Consider the following 18,705-nt stretch of genomic DNA (forward strand, 5'->3'; position numbering starts at 1 on the left):
CCTTTAAGCTGCCACCACCATCTCCCCCTTCTCTGACTCCAAGGCCCATAAACTTGTCTTGGGGCAGGAAAGGGTAGTGGGGCAGGAGAAGCAATGCTCACAAGGGCTGGTGGGGCATATTTCCAATTACATCTGGGCTACATTTTCAGAATTGTCATCAATACCAGTCCAATACAGAGCAGATTACAATTTGCTAGATTTGGGTTTACAAAGGAATGAATAATGGTTGCCTGCAGGAAAGGCAGACAATCTATTCACTAGATGAATTTAGTTTAAAGCGTTCTTAATTACTGCCACAAACTAGAATTCCTGGGTCCAGGAATATCTGCAAAACTGAATCACCAAGAGAGTTGAACCCCTATAATGATTGGTGTCCCTTTACCTTCCAGGTCATAAGGCATAAACATCTGAAATTTGCTTTGGTTGACTTACCATATCTACATACCTGTTCAAACAGGCTCACTAGATCAGATCATCGGCTTTATCACAGCATAAGCCAGGGATGAGGTTTTCTGGTTCAAATGATGTGGGAGGGGAAGACAATTCAGGAAGAGGAGTCTAAAAGTCTGATTTGGGGGTGGGGTGCTGTATATGCAATATACATTTCACCATATGTCCACAATGTCAGAATGTTGATTTTTTTAAAATTTCTTGCCTGATTTTTATTCTGTTGTGAGAAGCTCAAATGTAATTAGGGAAATGTTTATCCATAAATAGATACTACAGCATCAAAACAGGATGGAATTCTATGCCTCAGGACAGAATCCTGCTCTGTAACGCCAAAGAGCTTCAGAATGAACCTTTGCTTGCTGAATCAATGTAAAACTCTCTCCTTGAACATTTTGACAAAAATCTTTATTTTAGCTTAAAGTAAAATCTGGTACAATGACTAGTAATGTGGTTTCATGTGAAGTTTGTTAGAAGACAGTAGGAAAGAAAATGCTTGTAACTATTGAACCAAAGAACATGTAAGCTTGAAAGTCTTCTATTCCTGCAGATGCTGATATAGGGTTATGCTCTCTTTTTGCACTTGTGCTCCTCTTTCTATTACATTTAAGCTGTTTTAGTGGGTTCTTCATTACCAAATGATCAGTACTTTGTTCATTATGAGCGCAGACAAAATGCTCCTTCCCTTAACGTGCTATGTGATATTAGTTATTACAAGTACAGTCTGAAGTCGGGCATGAAGGATGCAAAGTGGTGGATTTACTGACACTTCTAAAGTACTGCTGGCCTGTTTCCTGTCAGGACAGGAGGTTATATGTGTGCAGAGGGTATATGTGCCCTTTTGTTTTAACACATGGATCTTTTTTTAAAAAAAATCTCCCCTACCTTCTCCATACCATCTGCCCATTTAGTGCACATGAAAAAGGACTCTGTATGTGTACTCATGTGGTCAACAACCACAGTATCTACACATTTAGTGCTCATGAAAGTGGCTCTATGCATATATCAGTCTGATTGGGGCAGGGCCTTTGTATTGAAGATCTTTACACATGTGTATTAGCATGCATGCAAAACCCTTTTCATATTGAACTGACCACAAAGATGCCAGTTGCATGCCTGCTAGACATGAAGGCTGCAGGGGTGGAGCTATCCTACATGAGGTCAGGAATTCCATTAACACATAGGTTGGGTATCTGAAGCTCTCTACTCTCAAAGAACTCTAGAAGATTAATCAAGCAGAACTTACCTTTGCAGAAACCATGTTGATTCTTCTTCCACAAGACTTGTTCTTCTGTATACTTGGGAACGTATCTTTAATATTTTCCACCAATTTACTTAGAACAGATGAAAAGTAACAGGCTTCTAATTTCTGGAATCTAATTTCCTTGATTTCTTCTGGATATCTTTCTAAAAAATCAGTGATACATTAACTGCTTTCCAGTTCTGTGTTACAGAGGCTGGCTTTGGTGACATTGCATATTTTTGTTAGAAGATTAGAAGTTTCACATTTGAGTTCTTTAAGAATTCACAGGTGGATACCATCTGGGTCCAGTGATTTGTTAATTTTTAATTTGTCAGTTAAACCCTAGACCTTCATCTTTTTCAACATTATTTACATAATAGTTTAGACATTATTATCTGTCCCCTATCTTCCACAATGAGAACAGACACAATTAATTCAGCTTTTGGCAGTCTTTGTCCTTCTCTAAAACATCTTTAACTTCCTTACTAACAGTTCAACTGTCAACCTAGTTGGTTTCCTGTTTCTTATGTATTTCATAGAATAGTAAGAGTTGGAAGTCGCCTAATAATGCCATTGAGTCCAACCCCCTGCTCGATGCAGGAATCCAACTTAAAGCTTCTCCAGCAGGTGGCTGTCCAGCTGCCTTTTGAATGCCTCCAGGGTTGGAGAGCCCACCACCTCCCTGGATAGTTGGTTCCATTATCATACCACTCTAACAGGAATTTTTTCCTGATGTTTAGTTGAAATCTGGCTTCCTGTAACTTGAGCCCATTATTCCATGTCCTGCACTCTGGGATGATCGAGAAGAGATCCTGGCTCCTTTCAAGTCCTCGAAGAGGGCTATCATATCTCCCCTCAGTCTTCTCTTCTCAAGGCTACACATGCCCAGTTCTTTCAGTCTCTCTTCATAGGGTTTGTTTCCTGATCATCCTTGTTGCCCTCTTCTGAACCCGTTCCAGTTTGTCTGCATCCTTCATTTCCACCTATTCACCTGAAGGTCTGACCAAAGCCTACCTGCACACAACCATGCTCACAATGGCTCGGTTTAGACCTTTCAGTGGAGCAGACCTGGTCTCCATTGCTCTAACAGGCAGGACTAAAACCAATCAGTGGAAATGGCAGGGAAGCAGATTTCAGCTAAACATCAAGAGAAACTTCCCAAGGGTTGGCTCCTCTTCCTAAAGGCTGTTCAACAGTGGAGCAGACGGCCTCGCCAGGTGGCAGGATCTTCTTCTCTGGCAGTTATTTAAGCCCAAGGATAGGAAACCTGTGGCCCTCCAACTGCTGTTGGACTTGGACTCCTGGCTCTCATCAGTCCCAGCCAGCATGGCCAATGGTCAGACATGATGGAAGTTGTAGCCCAACAGCTATCTGGGAGCACTGCCTGTTCCCCAACCCTGACTAAAATCAGAGCTGGATGGCCATTTCCCAGGGAAGCTGTAGCTCAGGGGCGGGAAGCTGTAGTCCAAGGGCCGCATTCCCTCCTGGGCAACCCTCCACGGGCCATGTGCTAGTGGTGGGTGGGGCCAGAGGCAAAAGTGGGTGGAGCAACAAATGTAAATTTTACCTTTCATAGAATAGGCTCGTTTCCTTTTATACTCCTCTCTGTCTTCCATCCAGGCAAGCCAGAGGCATTAGCAGAGTTCAAGGACAGTCCAGTCAGGCAGAAACACTCAAGAATGCAAAGCAGGGCCAGCGCAGAGAGCTCCGAGGACTTGTTTAAATGGTTGATCTTAATGATTTAGTGATATGTTCCCTGAATTCTTTTGTTACATCTCTTATTGTCTCCTTGGTTTAGTTTTGCCAGAGTTTGCATTTGTTTTTGTTCTACTCATTTGGGCAAGACTTCCATTTTCTGAAGTATACCTACCTCTAATAGCTTCCTTAACCCTGCTGATTAACCATACCAGCATCCTCTTCAATGTGATGGTACCTTTCCTGATCTGTGAAATATGCTCCTGCTGAGTTTCTATTACTGTGGTTTTGAATAATCCACAAGCATTCTGGAGAGATTTGACCTTCTTGATTTTCATTTAGCATTGCTACAAGTTACTGAGACTGAATCTGTCCAAATTTGGACAAAACTTTGTCAACGGATATGGAAAACAAAACAATGGCCCACAGACTGGAAGCGTTCCATATATATCCCAATTCCAAAGAAAGGGGATCCCAGGGAGTGCAGTAATTATCAAACTATTGCCTTAATATCCCATGCAAATAAAGTAATGCTCAAGATTCTACAACAAAGGCTCTTACCATATATGGAGCAAGAAATGCCAGATGTCCAAGCTGGATTTAGAAAGGAAAGAGGCACCAGAGATCATACCTCAAACATACGTTGGATAATGGAACGGAGCAAGGAATTTCAGAAGAAAATCACCCTGTGCTTTATAGGTTACAGCAAAGCCTTTGACTGTGTAGATCATGAAAAACTATGGAATGCTTTAAAAGAAATGGGGGTGCCACAGCATCTGATTGTCCTGATGCGCAACCTATACTCTGGACAAGAGGCTACTATAAGGACAGAATATGGAGAAACCGAGTGGTTACCCATTGGAAAGGGTGTGAGACAGGGGTGTATTTTATCACCCTATTTCTTTAATCTATATGCAGAACATAAAATACAAAAAGTAGGACTGGACCAAGATGAAGGAGGTGTGAAAATCGGAGGGAGAAATATCAATAATTTAAGATATGCAGACGATACCATACTAATAACAGAAATAAGTAATGATCTGTAATGAATTGTGATGAAAGTTAAAGAGGAAAGCACAAAAGTAGGACTACAGCTGAACAGAAGATTTATGTAACGTCAAAGTTGATAATGAGGACATTGAAGTTGTCAAGGATTATCAATACCTTGACACAATCATTAACCAAAATGGAGGCAATAGTGAAGAAATCAGAAGAAGATTGGACAGTGAAAAAGGTGGGTAAGAGAAAAATCAACTCATTTGAAATGTGGTGTTGGAGGAGAGCTTTGCGGATACCATGGACCACGAAAAAGACAAATAACTGAATGTTAGAACAAATTAAACCAGAACTATCACTAGAAGCTAAAATGATGAAACTGAGGTTATCATACTTGGGACACATAATGAGAAGACATGATTCACTAGAAAAGACAATAATGCTGAGAAAAACAGAACAGAAAAAGAGGAAGACCAAACAAGAGATGGATTGATTCCATAAAGGAAGCCACAGACCTGAACTTACAAGATCTGAACAGGGTGGTTTGTAACAGATGCTCTTGGAGGTCGCTGATTCATAGGGTCACTATAAGTTGTAATCAACTTGAAGGCACATCTCACACACACACATACACACACGTTTAGTCCAGTCTTGCACATCACTGGACATTTTTCATTTAACTTTACTCATTCTCCTTGGGTTTTGCATTACCAGTGCCCACAGAAGGCAACTATCTTCTGAAAGCATGATCTTCCTCTGCCTACCCTAATAATGCAACTGTCCATCTGCTCCTAATGGACTTGCTTTAAAGACAACTTGAATGTAAAAGAAGCAGGAAAATCATAATAATTAACCCGTCTAGATCAGCTAAGACTGACCTCTCCCCTTATCACCGCATGCCCATGTTTGTTAATCTGATTAACTTTGGCTAAAAATTGTTAAATGAACCTGTATCCTATATATCAGTGTTCTTCAACTTTGGGTCCCCAGATGTTGTTGGACTACAACTCCCATGATCCCTTGACCAGTGGATAAGCTGGCTGGAAATGATGGGAACCTTAGTCCAAGAATATCTGGGGACCTAAAGCTGAAGAACAGTGCCACGTATAATATTAATATATTGTATAATAGCTATATTATTCATGTATATAACAACATCAGAGACCTGTGGATGCATTGGGAACCCTTATGGCCTATCCTAAGCCAGTATATATGTCACCTGGGATAGTGAGGACATGGGTCCCACTGAAAAGTATGTCTACTATCAAGTGCTAAAGGAGAGATGCCACATCACTAGGAAAGTTAGAGAAATATAAAAATAGTGATTTAATCTTTCAAATAATGTGGAATTTCCCAGTTCTTAACTGTTAGTACACAAATATTTTTGAGTTCAAAATTCACACCAGTTTCTCTTTAATGGAATAAATGCTTCAGATTTTACTTTCAATAAAGAATGTACATTTTGGCTCAACAAATGAGTCAGAGAAATGTTTTTCAGGAGTAGTGCCTTGGCATTCACAAAGTTTTTGCCAAAAAATCCTGAGAGATTTCCTAAAAGAGATTTATTTATGGGCATTGCAAGAAGCTTGCTAAATAACTGCAGCTTCATATTTTTTTAATAGTCCTCTAAATTTAAAGATTAATAAAAAGGAATAAAATGTCAATTTAGTTATTATTAATTATAAATATTTCCATCTATTCCTGCCTTGGGTATCAAGGGTAAATAAAATCCAAGATGCCAAAAATATGTTAGAAGTACTGGCAAATATCTTTTTGCTGTTGCATACAGAGATTTATATACTTCCCTCTTTTTTCATAGCTCTTTCCCCCACTATATATGTGCATATGTGCGTTTATATATAATGAATGTTTTCATGTAAATAACCTGTTTTCTGACCTTGTTTTGTAAACAGGATGATGCTTAAATTGCATTCATTAACTTCTCAAATCATTTCTTATTTTTCTTATATGCTAAACTACTCTCTAGATAATTTAAGCATTCTAGTGGATTCAAGCCTAATTCCTTTGTAAACAGAATTCCAATAGACTTCAGGGTGAACAAGATCAGATTTCACATTAATCACTTAATCTTAACCTCCATGGCCCTGTTTGCTCTAAAAAACTCTAGGGTGCTGTTCTGAAACTGTGTTCTTCTGGAACAATTTTGGAGGTAACATAAGAATTGTTTGGTCAGTTGCACAGGAAATGTGAGGAACACTTTCCCTCTTTTTTCAGGGGAAGGATTGTGAGATGATTAGTCAGAATTTCCTGTTAAGTTGCACAAGTCCAATAAAAACATCAGCAGCACTGGGAGGAATAGCAGAGAGCTGGACACAAGGTCTGCCTGGAAACATACTTCCTGATGGTGGTAGTTAGTGTGGTGCCTTCCTGATGTTGTTGGACTCCCAGCTCCCATCAGCCCCTGCTAGCATGGCCAATGGTCAAGGATGGTAGGAATTGTAGTCCAGCAACATCTGGAAGGCACCACATTGGCTACCCCTGGTGTAGACAAAGCTGACATAGAAGGACTAGCTTTGATATTATCTTCCACCAGCTTCACTTGGATGCTTCACTACCATGAAATGAGTTAATTGCTTGAGGTTATATTAAACTAAGTCCTACTCAGAGTAGACCCATTGAAATGAACATAAGTTGACCATGTATATTAACTTCAGTGGGTCTCTTTTGAGTAGGACTAGCACTGAATACCACCCATGATTTCTAGCCTTCATACATTCACTGAATGTATGGGGAAGGGATCAGGACCATTCCAGCTCACTTTGTCCTTGATATTAGTGCACCTTTTCGGCTATTCTAACATTTGCAAGTTCATTCAGACATGTGAAAGGGCCCCCCACACATTCATACCATATGTGCAAAGGGGCTTTCTTGCAATCAGGAGCCTTGCACAGTTAGGGTTCCTGCATATATGTACAGCTCTATGCACATATCTGAATGCATGACAGGGCACCTGAGTGTATAGACACTGGCACACAACCAGAAGGGCATGCAGACATCATGAGCGTGGAAGAAGACAAGGCATTGTTCCCCTTCATCATAACGCAGGGGCACAGCTTCTATTCTCTCTTTGACGAAGAGTTCCCATTCTTGTTTATATCTCCAAAAGCTAAACTATCTACCCAATGCCAAAGTGTCTCTATCAGGCAAGAACATTTATTGGAAACAACAACATTTATATCCTACCTTTCCTTCAAGGAATTTAAGGTGGTGTACATAGTTTTCTCTGCTCTCCATTTTATTATCATAACAACCCTGTGAGGTAGGTTAGGCTGAGAGATAGTGATTGGCTCAAGCTCACTCAGTGAGCTTCATACTTAAGATGGGATTTGAACACTGGTCTCTCATGTCCTAGTCCAACACCCTAATCACACTGGCTGTAAAATCTAGTACTACTAAAACCTGTGAGAGCCATGAATAGTAATGAATGGTATATTATTGTAGCTATTATGTTAATTTGTTGGGCAGGGTCAGGAAAGAGAAAAATATATTGTCTGTTTCCAGTAATAGTGTGATGGTGTTAGGACTGGTCCATGGGCAGCAGTCTATGGAGAGTCAGAAGACAAGAACCAGGAACCGTGATCAATCCAGTAGGGTCTGAATAGTAAGTCAGAATCAAACCAAGATGCAGGATCAAGGAGAAAGTCGGTACCAAGCACAACAAAAATCTACAAAAACAACCAGAGCTCAGGAAGATCCTATTGCTCAAACATGGCATAACTAGCAAAGAAAGCCCTCGTATAGTCCTTACAGGCCATAGGGATTTAGTCTGGGCATGTGGGGGTAATTATGGGGCTAAGGATACTAAACTACCTAGGCAGTTGGTGTTTGGTATTTTAAAAAATATAAAATGAAATAGGAAATGGTTTTGTGGTTCTATTTCTTAGCAGAGATATAAACGCAAGCAGCAGAGTAAGAATATAAACCAATCCACACCTTTCCCACAGACATACTAGTTAGTCAAATAACTCACACACAGAGTCTTCTTAGGTAAAAAGATAAACAATATTTACTCACGACCTTTCATATGTTCAGGAAACATAGGCTCTAGCTTAGATGAAAGAAAAAGTGTAAGTCTTAGTCCATTTTGGTCTTTGGTAGCGATGCTGTCAGGAGAGCATCTGCCATGCGGCCTCTCCCAGAGGTAAAAAGCTCAGTAATGGAAATTATGCAGGAATCCCCAGGACAAAGGAGGAAGCCCGGTAACTAATCCCACCTATTAGGAAGTTACATCATGGTAAACAGGTACATGGGATATTTCCCAAATATCCCTTAAAGGGAACATCTCCCTTTTTACAAGGGAACATGCAAGTTTGCCTATTCCAACAGTTGGTAAAGATGGAGTTCAATGGGGCAGTCACACCCAACCCCAAAGACTCCCATTATCTCCTGACAGAAGAAACCACCCTCTTTTAAAATAACATGGTAAAATCTGTGTTCTTCCCAATACACTGGAAGCTGAAAAATCAAAACTGAAACTGCTACTGGTGTATTTCTGCTCAAGATTTTCAGGTTGGATTCTAAGTTCCCAAGAAAAGAAGCTATTATTTTGAAACAGTTCCTTCAGGCCTGATGAGTGGTGGCTGGTGTTCATCGGGATTGGTGGAAGGCAGATGACCAGCAGCAGATGTAGCCATAAATAAATGACTGATGCAACCACAGCCAATGATAGGCAGAGCCAACTAATTCTAGTTTTATCCCCAGCCTCCTCCCAGCTGAGTTCTACAAGGGCAACACTGAGACTAAGGAGGAGAGAGCTGACAGGCAGTGCCACCCTCTGGACTGGTTGTAAGAAGGCAGGCAGGTGGAGGCTGGCTGAGAGTAGATTGAGGTTTATGGGGCAATGTCCTATGCGCTCTAATGGATCAGCCGCCACTGGCCCTTAATAGAGTATTTTTTCTGCTAGAAGCAAGTTGAAAAACCACTGCGATCCTGATCCCAATTAATATATTGTGCATCAGGAAAATGGGGAAGCAGCAGAATCCAAAGACCAAATTCTCCGTCTGCTTCAGTAAAGAGTTTTGCTGCTTGCTTCATTAGAAGCATTTGCCGGCTCTAATTGACTGAGTCACACAATCTTTTTAGTCTGCTGTGAGAAGTTGAAGTTGTTTGTTTAACATTCCATTCTGATGAAGCTTTTCATTATCTAGCCACTAATACACTGTAGGAAATGGAATCATTAGAGTACAGCACCACTTCATATGTAAACATTTGAATAATTTACACTTTCAGACAGTGTTAAATAAAAGGTTTTAATCTCAGGCAAAGATCTGACAAAAAGTATTAATTTCTAATTTCCAATAAGTAAACTTTTTCTCTTCCTAAATGCCTCTCTTTTTCTGCAGGATAATGGCAATTTTGACAATTGGACACATTTGGGATTAAAATTTCTTTCTGGTCAACAGAATCCTGAAGAGTTATTATTAAAATGAAAATCAGCAATAATTACAAACCTTACAATTAGTAGCAATTTCTGGATTTTGATGTACTATAATCAACAAACGCAGCTACTTCTTTTGCAGTTTTCCTGGGGGATGCATTAAACAACTAGAGGTAAGAGGCTGCCTTCCAAATATGAGCAATATTAAATGGACTGCTTGCTAGCCCTGGAAGTTTGCTGAATTAGAATAATTTGCTGAAGCTTTTTTCTCAATCACTGGGTACCATAGTGACCAACTAGTGTGTTAGGGGAAAAACACATTGTTATTTGATGCAGGTGATTATGGTTCAAATCTCTCCCAACTATTAGAGTTATATCATTACATAAGGGGTTTATCCTTACAGTATTTTGCTAACATATTTCTGTTGAAATGAACAATATTGTGAAATAATCTGTCACCTCAATCCAGCTGGTGGACATATGTGAGTGGTGCGCATAGGCTCCAAGATTTGCCTTGTATCTGTATTTCTGTATTATTTTAAAACTCTGAGCTGTTTCTGGGTTGCTCCATGCTCTCTCCACTTCAGTCTACAACTGAGGTTCTAAGCCATTCTGTATAAAATGAAGCTACATGTCCTCTATTCACTATAATAAGTTTTCACCCTTTTGGCCAAAATGGATGAAAAGTATATGTACAGAAGTCCTGCAGAGTAGATTAAGCTTGCCAATTGGCAGACAGTGGTCCAGGGACTTTTTGTTGAAAGCTTTCCTCCATAATCCCTTGGGGACATAGCAGGGGTTTGTGTCTTGCACTTTCTTACCTTAAAACAATTAAAAGGTGGCCAAGTGGTGTGTATTCTTGCTTATATATTTTTAAAACCTTGCAGCTTCACATGAGTCTTTATTTCTAGCAGTTGTTTGTGTCTTCCAACAGGCCTTTACAGACCTCACAAAAGGCTTTCACAGGTCCCCAAATATCTTTACAATGTGAGGCTGTCCAGAATGCTGCCTCTGGAGTTCTGAAGAACTCTGGGATACATATGATTTTTGTTTTTAAAAAATCAAATGAAGCATTTAGCTTCATTTATTCACTGCTGTGCTTTAACAAAAAATAATCCAGAGCTATTCAGTGCCCCATAGGCAACATTTTGGACAGCCTCAGTTCTTGCAAAGTCCATGGACTGAAAGGAACATATAGAAATAATAGATCTATTAGGTACAGGGGAAAGGCAGAGAGGAATAGGCAACTACATTCAGACATGTCTAATCAGGAGCATCTGTGTGAACCTTGTATTTATTTGTTGCCATGGCTGAGGAAAAAATGAAGAGGGGAATAAACCTGCCATTGCCAATCTCTTGCCTTTCTGCCTTTCCTCATTGTTACCTTACCACTTTTATGTCAGCTTTCTGTCATGCAAAGAGCTTCTGCATTCTTCACTTTGCATGCAGAGAGTATGAATTATACAGCCATGGTCATAGCTGTATACTGTAGCCAATATGGATTTTTCACATTCCACCACGTTAAATTTAAAATACTCTCTCCATTCTGCTACTTCACATAACCACATTTGAAAACAAAATATTACAAACTTGCTGGATTAAGAACCATTTGCTTAATAACCCTGTAAATGTTCATGGCAATATATATGCACAAACACACAGAGACTCCACAGATTAAAGTGAAAAATGGGAGTAAAAAAGATCCAGAAGCCTGGTGGACTTTCATCAAGATATTCCTATAATTTGTAGAAATTAATTAAAAATCAGAAGTGTTCCTAGAGTACTTGTAATCCTATCACTGACCTTGCTCTATAGTGTGAGCATTGTCTTCTGGGGTTTAGAAATAAAAAAAATATGCATGGCTGATTTGAAATTAATTTAAGAAAATTAACATTGGAGTCTATGATAGTGCACCACATGTGCAGTAATAACCAGCATTTAAAAAAACTAACAGCTGTTTCACTTTGAGTCAATGTAGTCAATTTGCTAAACAGAGTTTGCTTTGGTTTAAATTTGGATGGGAGACTATGTGTCTATAGTTCTTTTACCCCAGCTAGTCTGTAAAATGCAATGACTTTGTAAATACTGATCAAAAATTTTTACAGGCTATTAAATGTGCATTTTATTTAAAAAAAGTTTATAATTGATAGGAATTTATTCATCTGTGTCATTGTTGTATTTTGTTCATAATAATCTATTGGGCAATACTGGACAATACTGATAGCAAATTATATAAAGTAAAAAGGAACTGGGTTTTCCTTCTCCAGCATTATCCATTTTTCTTTGGTGTCATGCCAGATTGGATGAAATCCTACCTACATGACGATTCACAGGTAAGTCCCACTGAGTGCAATGGGACATACTTCTGCCAAAGTGGGGCGAGAATCACAGCCCCATGGAGAAGTGGGCACCAGATTGCATAAGGCAGGGACAGCTTGTGTTATTGACTTGGATGTCACTATGGCAAGGCATGCCAGCCAGCTATTCAAAATAGGCAGAGCAATCCAAATGGTGGGAAGCTGGCAGAGGAGAGGCCAGGGCAGGAGGAGCCGATGGAAAGCTCCGCAGCATCCACTTCCCTCTTGGGAGCCACTGGCCTGGCTGAGTGCCAGCTCCATTGGGAGCTGTCTGCATAAGCAGGAAGGAAGAAGCCAGCTCCCACTAATTGGCCTCCCGGGGAGGAAGTGCTCCCTGTAGACACCCATTACAATTTTTTTTTACTCCACTGGCCTTTTGCCTGGCAGAGATTTTTGCTGGATTGGGAAAGCTCTGATTGTGAGGAGGATCTTGTGTAAAGTCCCCCCCATGGCTCCTCCCCCCCATGCCCCTAGAATGGCCTGTTTTGGGGGCTACCACTGGCTTCCACCAGCTCTCCGTCTGTTGGGCTGACCATTCCTGGCGGACTCCTGGTGGCGGCAAGTCTCAGCCATGGCGGGGGGATTCTGCTGGTGGAGCCCAGTGGAGCGTGGTGGCACCAGGAGCCTGCCACCTCAGCCAGGGGTCTGCTGTATCTAACTCCCCCCAACCTGGGGGAATTATGAGTTGGATTGCACCTCAAGTAACTCAAACATATTTAAAGTGAATATCTGAACTACATAGCTGTCACACAGCACATGTCTTGTTTCTGTTATTTGGGCTGATTGCAGGTATTGACACCAATCACCATATGCTCAGAGGCACATGTTACCAAGTTCTTCTAAGCTACACAAGAAGTGGATTGTTAAAAACCAACCCAAATTCTGTTTGCATTTTTACAAATTTGTAGGCCAGTACAATATCTCAGAGAAAAGCTCAGGTCTCCCACTCCAAGTGTGCAATCACCAAATTCCCCTGTTTTTAAAGGTTTGATAGAAGCATTTGCAGCTATAGGTACATTCCTAAACTGTAAGGTTTTTTTTTTTTTTTGCCTGTTAGTGAATTACACCCTTCATTTTAGAAGATAGTGTAAAATGCACACAACATGCACACAAAATTTAAGTCAGGGATAGTGGTTTGATTGCCCATGTTGCACCTGCTTTGCATGCAGAATGTCCCAGTTCCCATCTCTGGCATCACCATATAGGATTGGGAATGTCCTCTGTCTGAAACCCTGGGGAGCTGATGCCAGTCAGTGTGGTCAGTACTGAAAGATGGACCAATGGCCTGATCTGGTATAAGGCAGCTGCCTATGTTTAACTCATCAAGGATAAAAACCATGCAACCCTCCTCAGTGTGACATACTTCCTGTTCCATTTAAAAAATGGCTGGGATGATCAGTCAAAAACAATGCTGAAGCCAGGGCACTACAAACACTGTTCCAGGTTTTATGCCTGGTTTACATATGAAACCTGCAGATCACCAAAGATAAAAATTATGCCTCGAGACTACTCGGTGTAGGAATCTACAGATTCCTTGTATATGATCTAGGGAATACAAACAGGATCATGATAGACACCTTGGAATCCCATTTATATATAAATATAGTGCACATTTTAGGATAATGTGACAATAATAATAGATTTGTTGATCATATATATATTACTCTAATTAGCATTTGACTTCTATTTTGTCTGTGTCTCTCCATTTCCTCTCTCTTTTCATCTTTCCCCATTTCCCCATCTCTTCTGCTTATTTTTGTCATTTGCTTTCTTCCCCACTTTCTATACAGTTTTGTATGTCTTTTGTCATCACTCATTCGATTTATGCTGCGGTGAACACATGGGGAGAAAAACCACTGTGTGCCAAAGTTAAAGGCATATATGGCATCCTTCATAATGCAGTTCACTCAGGCTTGTGATCAAGCAAAGGTGTGTTTTCCCCAAGCTTGCTAGAAGAGCAAGCCATTCAATTGATAACAAAATACAGCTTTATGGTTCTCTGTATAGTGATTTTCCATTTAAGTGTAAGTTAAATTGATAAATTTACACAGAAATAAAGTGTCAGGGTGCCCCCCCCTTTAGTAGTATAAATTCTGCATGAAGACGCCTCTCCCTCTTACCTTTTATCCCTCTTTGTGTGTGAGATGTACTTTGCTGCTAATAAAGTTTACACTGCATACTTCTATATCAAGCATTATGTGAGTATAAGGGAACTAAAACATCCTGGTCATATGTTTGGCTTGTAGATGGTTTTCAGAAATGGTACCCAAAGAAGTCTCACTTTAACAATTCTGTGATTGATCTGTTGTTGATACTTTTATATCCTGCTTCCTTTCTTCATGGAGCTCAAGCAGAATACCATCTGTCCGCAGACGATTCGCAAGCTGTCTTCCATCCAGACACTGATCAGACCTAGATCTGCTTAGGTTCAGCAAGATGGCTGGATCCTATTCATGTTTACTTGAAAGAAAGTCCCACTGTGTCTAATGGGACCTACTCCTTGTAAGAATATTTAGGATTGTAGCTCAAATCATATGTCTTCAGACCATGCCTGGCAACCCCTTAAATTTAAATTTTACATCCATGCTATCTACATAAGACATTAATTCTAGCAGTTTTATACCATCAAAGATGCCCAGCCAGCACTGTAAGGCAATGGAAACTTGTTTTTTAAAAAAGGAAGCTCACATTAATTAATTGAATCACACTAATTAAAAATCTAGCAAATGTGGGATGTGCAGCCGGATCCTAAGCATTTTTATTCAGAACTATGACTCGTATGTCAGTGTGACTTATTCCCTAACAAGGGGGCTTAGGATTTGCTTAACACTGTAATGCTGTAAAAATGATCTCTATTTTACAGTTAGAGAAAGAGAGGGCAAAAGACTTGCTCCAAACCCCTCAGTAGGTCAATATCAAAGGTACAATTCGTTTAGACTTGCATCAGGGAAGCAGGGCTAATGATTTCTAACAGTTTCCACCTTGCCTTGGGACTTCTTTTGTTTGGATGAAGCTCTATAAATAGACTAAATAAATATATCTATTCAGTCTCTTATGCACCTTCTTACAAGTAAAACAAGACATTTGTTTATTGATTCACATTATCTTATAATATTATGCAATCCTATGCAGGAGTTCTCAGCATGTGAGGTGGAAAGCTATAGATCTCAAGTATAATTCATTTGGAATTTGTTTCCTTTCTGCCCATGGAATTCTTGCCTTGTAAAGTACATGTTGCCATAATTTACTCACCCTTTAAAAATAATTTCAAAAGCATTTACTGTGAATCTGTAATCTTGGGACATAATGCACATGCTTCTAGACATGCACAGATATGTATGCTAGAAATCCATCTGCCAAAGGTGCCTTCTCCATGTTCTTACTACCAAGCATAACATGAGTCATCACATTTTCTTTTGGATTGTGTGGTGAGTTACCATGCCCATGCCATCTCTCTCTGTCCATGGCTGTTAATGACTAGGAAAATCTCCACATCATGCAATCTAATCTCAGAAGTAAAGAGAAGACCAGCCTTTAGCTCACAAGTGGGTAGGAATTCAAACTAAGGCAGTTTAACAACATGGTTACTCAGAAGAAAGCCTTGTTGTGGTCAGTGGAGCTTTCTCCCAGCTAACTGTATGCGGCAGAGATGGGAAACGTGTGGCCTTCCAGTTGTTGTTGAACTTCAAGTCCCATTAGCCCCAGTCAGCATGGCCAATGATCAGGGGTCCAAAAACATCTTGAGGGCCACAGATTCCCCTTCCCTGATGTGCAGAATTGTAGCTTAAATCTAATTTTATCTATTTGATTGTGCTTGCTGATCAGTGCATTTCCCCAGTCTTTCTGGGGAAAGCCATGTTCTTCAGTACTTTGTTACATGCACTTTGTACAGACAGTAGTATGTAATGATTATGAATATGTCCTGTGTGCAGAAAGCTTTGGAATGAAGTTTTTTAGGTGTTGTAATACAAACATATATCTATATACTACTAATAAAATGAAAGCTGTTACCGATTAAGGCTCAGATTAAAATAAAGAACATACAGGTTTGCAGAAAAATAGCAGTTTTGCCAATCTGCAAAACTCTTTAAAGCTCCCTGTTAGCTGCAAGACTTCTGGCGTCATGTTGCTGAAATAAGCTTTTCCCTAGCTATGGGCTAAACTATTCTGGTATTATGGAATGTTTATGCAACTTCTCTAAAAAAAAATACCATCACAAAAAAGGGTTAGGAAGAGGAGGAGTTGCAGAGAACTATGAAGGCAGGTCTGTCAAACAGATGCATGTTTATGAATGGTGTACATGATGCATGTTTGTGAATGCTGTGCATTAACAATATGGGACTGAGGAGTGAATGGTTTGTGTGAATATGAAGAGGTTATGTGTATGAATGAGTGAATACTTGTACATGTTTGGTACGTGTATGAGGTGTGAAAGTTGGATGTGCAAATAAAGAATACATATCGAGGAAGTTTTGCAAATCAAAAACACAATCCATGATTTTTTGTGGTTCACCACGGGTTAATCTTTGTTTCCCTAGCACTGCCCTAACCCAGAGTGATAGTCCAGCTATCACAGGCGCAGATAACAAGCTCCAGTAGACAAAAATGTAGTTTACCTTACCTAGTCCAGTAAATCTGATTCAGTAAAACACTTAAGCAGCTGCAGAATACTGTTGTTTGCAATGGGTCTTAATCATGAGCTTAAAGGTAAGCACTACAGGGGTGTTCTAATGAATTAGAGCCTAAAGCCTCATATTCCCCAGTCAGCGCAGCCCAGCTTCTGAAATAGATCTCTAGAGAGGTGTACTGATGCCTGCGGATTTCCTCTGTGATAAGGCTTCTGAGCAGCTGACTACATTGCCTTACCTATTTATTTTTTTCCCCAGGAAAGTAACATGCCTGTTCTAGATTAATTTGGATACCAATAGATGGCTTATGGGGGGGGGGCGGGGGGCGGAATGAATATTTCTCTGGAGATGTGCCTAATTTGTGGCCTTTCCCAGGTAAAATAGGATGGTTGCTATTTATAGGCTGCATGGTTATACCTTCAGCACCTTTGTGCTGCCTTTGCCATGCTAACTAAGTGGGTCACCTCTTTGTTTTTCGAATGAGGATTGAGCTTCGCTGCCTCTTTGGCATACCAATAAACCCAGCAACAATAAAAAGAAACAATGTTCATTATGCTGCTGCATGGGGACTTTCTTAAAGAGTTTGGGCAGTAAATGGTTTTTAATCCCAGGATGCACTGATTGTGATAATGTAAGCCAAGCAAACTGAGCGTCAGTAATAAAATCATTGCAAATATGAACAGAATAAAAAAAAATGGCGAAAAGGATCTAGTTACATGTGTTTATTCCACTAGGGTTTAAGGAAAGTAAAATAGGCAGTGATTTTGTTTGGGACTTGTTTATGAAAGATTTCTTTTTGTGTAGGCAAGTGTAGAGGTTAAAGGAAAGAAATGGAATTTAAATGTAGTGGGTTTCAAGATTTCTGTTTGACTTAACATCTTAACTTTAAAAAAAGAAAAGAAAAGCTTTCAGCTTCCAGACTTTTTTTCTTTTTAAAAAGCCATTTCATAAAAGCTGTAAAATATAATATGGCACAACTATAAAATATAATTTTGTTTTTTAGTCTGCAAAAGTGCTGTAGAACTGAAATTACAATAAATCTTCTAATGTCCAGCATTGATTGCTTCAAGCCTGTGGATTTAATGGACAATAGTGCAGTGTATTATGATGTTATGATTAAGGAATTGTGGAAAAGTGGGTGAGTGATTCTGGACTTAAGTTTGGCACTTTGTGCAGCTTGACGTTGCCACAATTATTGGTTTTCTGAAATATGTCCCTATGCATTATTGTGATCAGATTACTTGCATTGCACAACCCTCTGGTGAATAAAGGGACAATAGCATAAAATAAATCTCACTCTAAAATTTAATCTCCACAACTGTAGACCAGCATGAAGAACATCCACGTGCCTCTGATAAGAAGTTGTATATTTTCCACAATGGTGGTGTATTTTTCATTTTATAATTGTCTTTAAAGTAAATCCACAAACAAATAAGTAAATGATGTCAGATGGTGGTGAAAATGCAGGGGTGATCAGGGGAAAGCTTGAAATATAGTCAAGACATTCTCTCCTGTGCTTAACTTACACGAAACCCCCATTTCCTCAGTGAAGTCCAGAAGCTGGACTGAGCTGGTTGATTATAGAAATCCTTAACCTTTTGTTAGCTATTCTCTCTTAAAGCGATTTCTTTGATAATTATCTCTCTCATTGAATAGCAGCCCGGCTTAAATCTTTGATAGCTTTTAAACAGGGTTAGACAAATTTAAACAGGCTTAGGCAAATCTGTACTGGATAGCTCTGTCAACAGCTACTAGCTATGCCAGCAAAATGGAACCTCCATGTTCAGACCTTTGCTGTGATCCAGCTGGAACCTTATTTTCTTTACAGCAAAATCCTATTCATATCTATCCAGAAGTTCCATTGGGTTATATGGAGGTATAGGATTCCAGTCTAAATGTTCCCCTCTTAAGTTACTCCTCATAATTTTTGTATTATTAATT

The 18,705-nt window shown here is 39.7% G+C and overlaps 1 long non-coding RNA gene across 1 annotated transcript in view; it reads left to right on the forward strand.

The window, feature by feature from the left end:
* LOC133388395 (uncharacterized) overlaps positions 1–18,705 on the forward strand; it is a 161,927-nt gene that overhangs the window by 61,156 nt on the left and 82,066 nt on the right. The gene's annotated exons all lie outside the window — the stretch shown is intronic.

The sequence above is a fragment of the Rhineura floridana genome, chromosome 7 (assembly GCF_030035675.1).
Source record: "Rhineura floridana isolate rRhiFlo1 chromosome 7, rRhiFlo1.hap2, whole genome shotgun sequence".
In the NCBI taxonomy this organism is placed as follows: domain Eukaryota; kingdom Metazoa; phylum Chordata; class Lepidosauria; order Squamata; family Rhineuridae; genus Rhineura; species Rhineura floridana.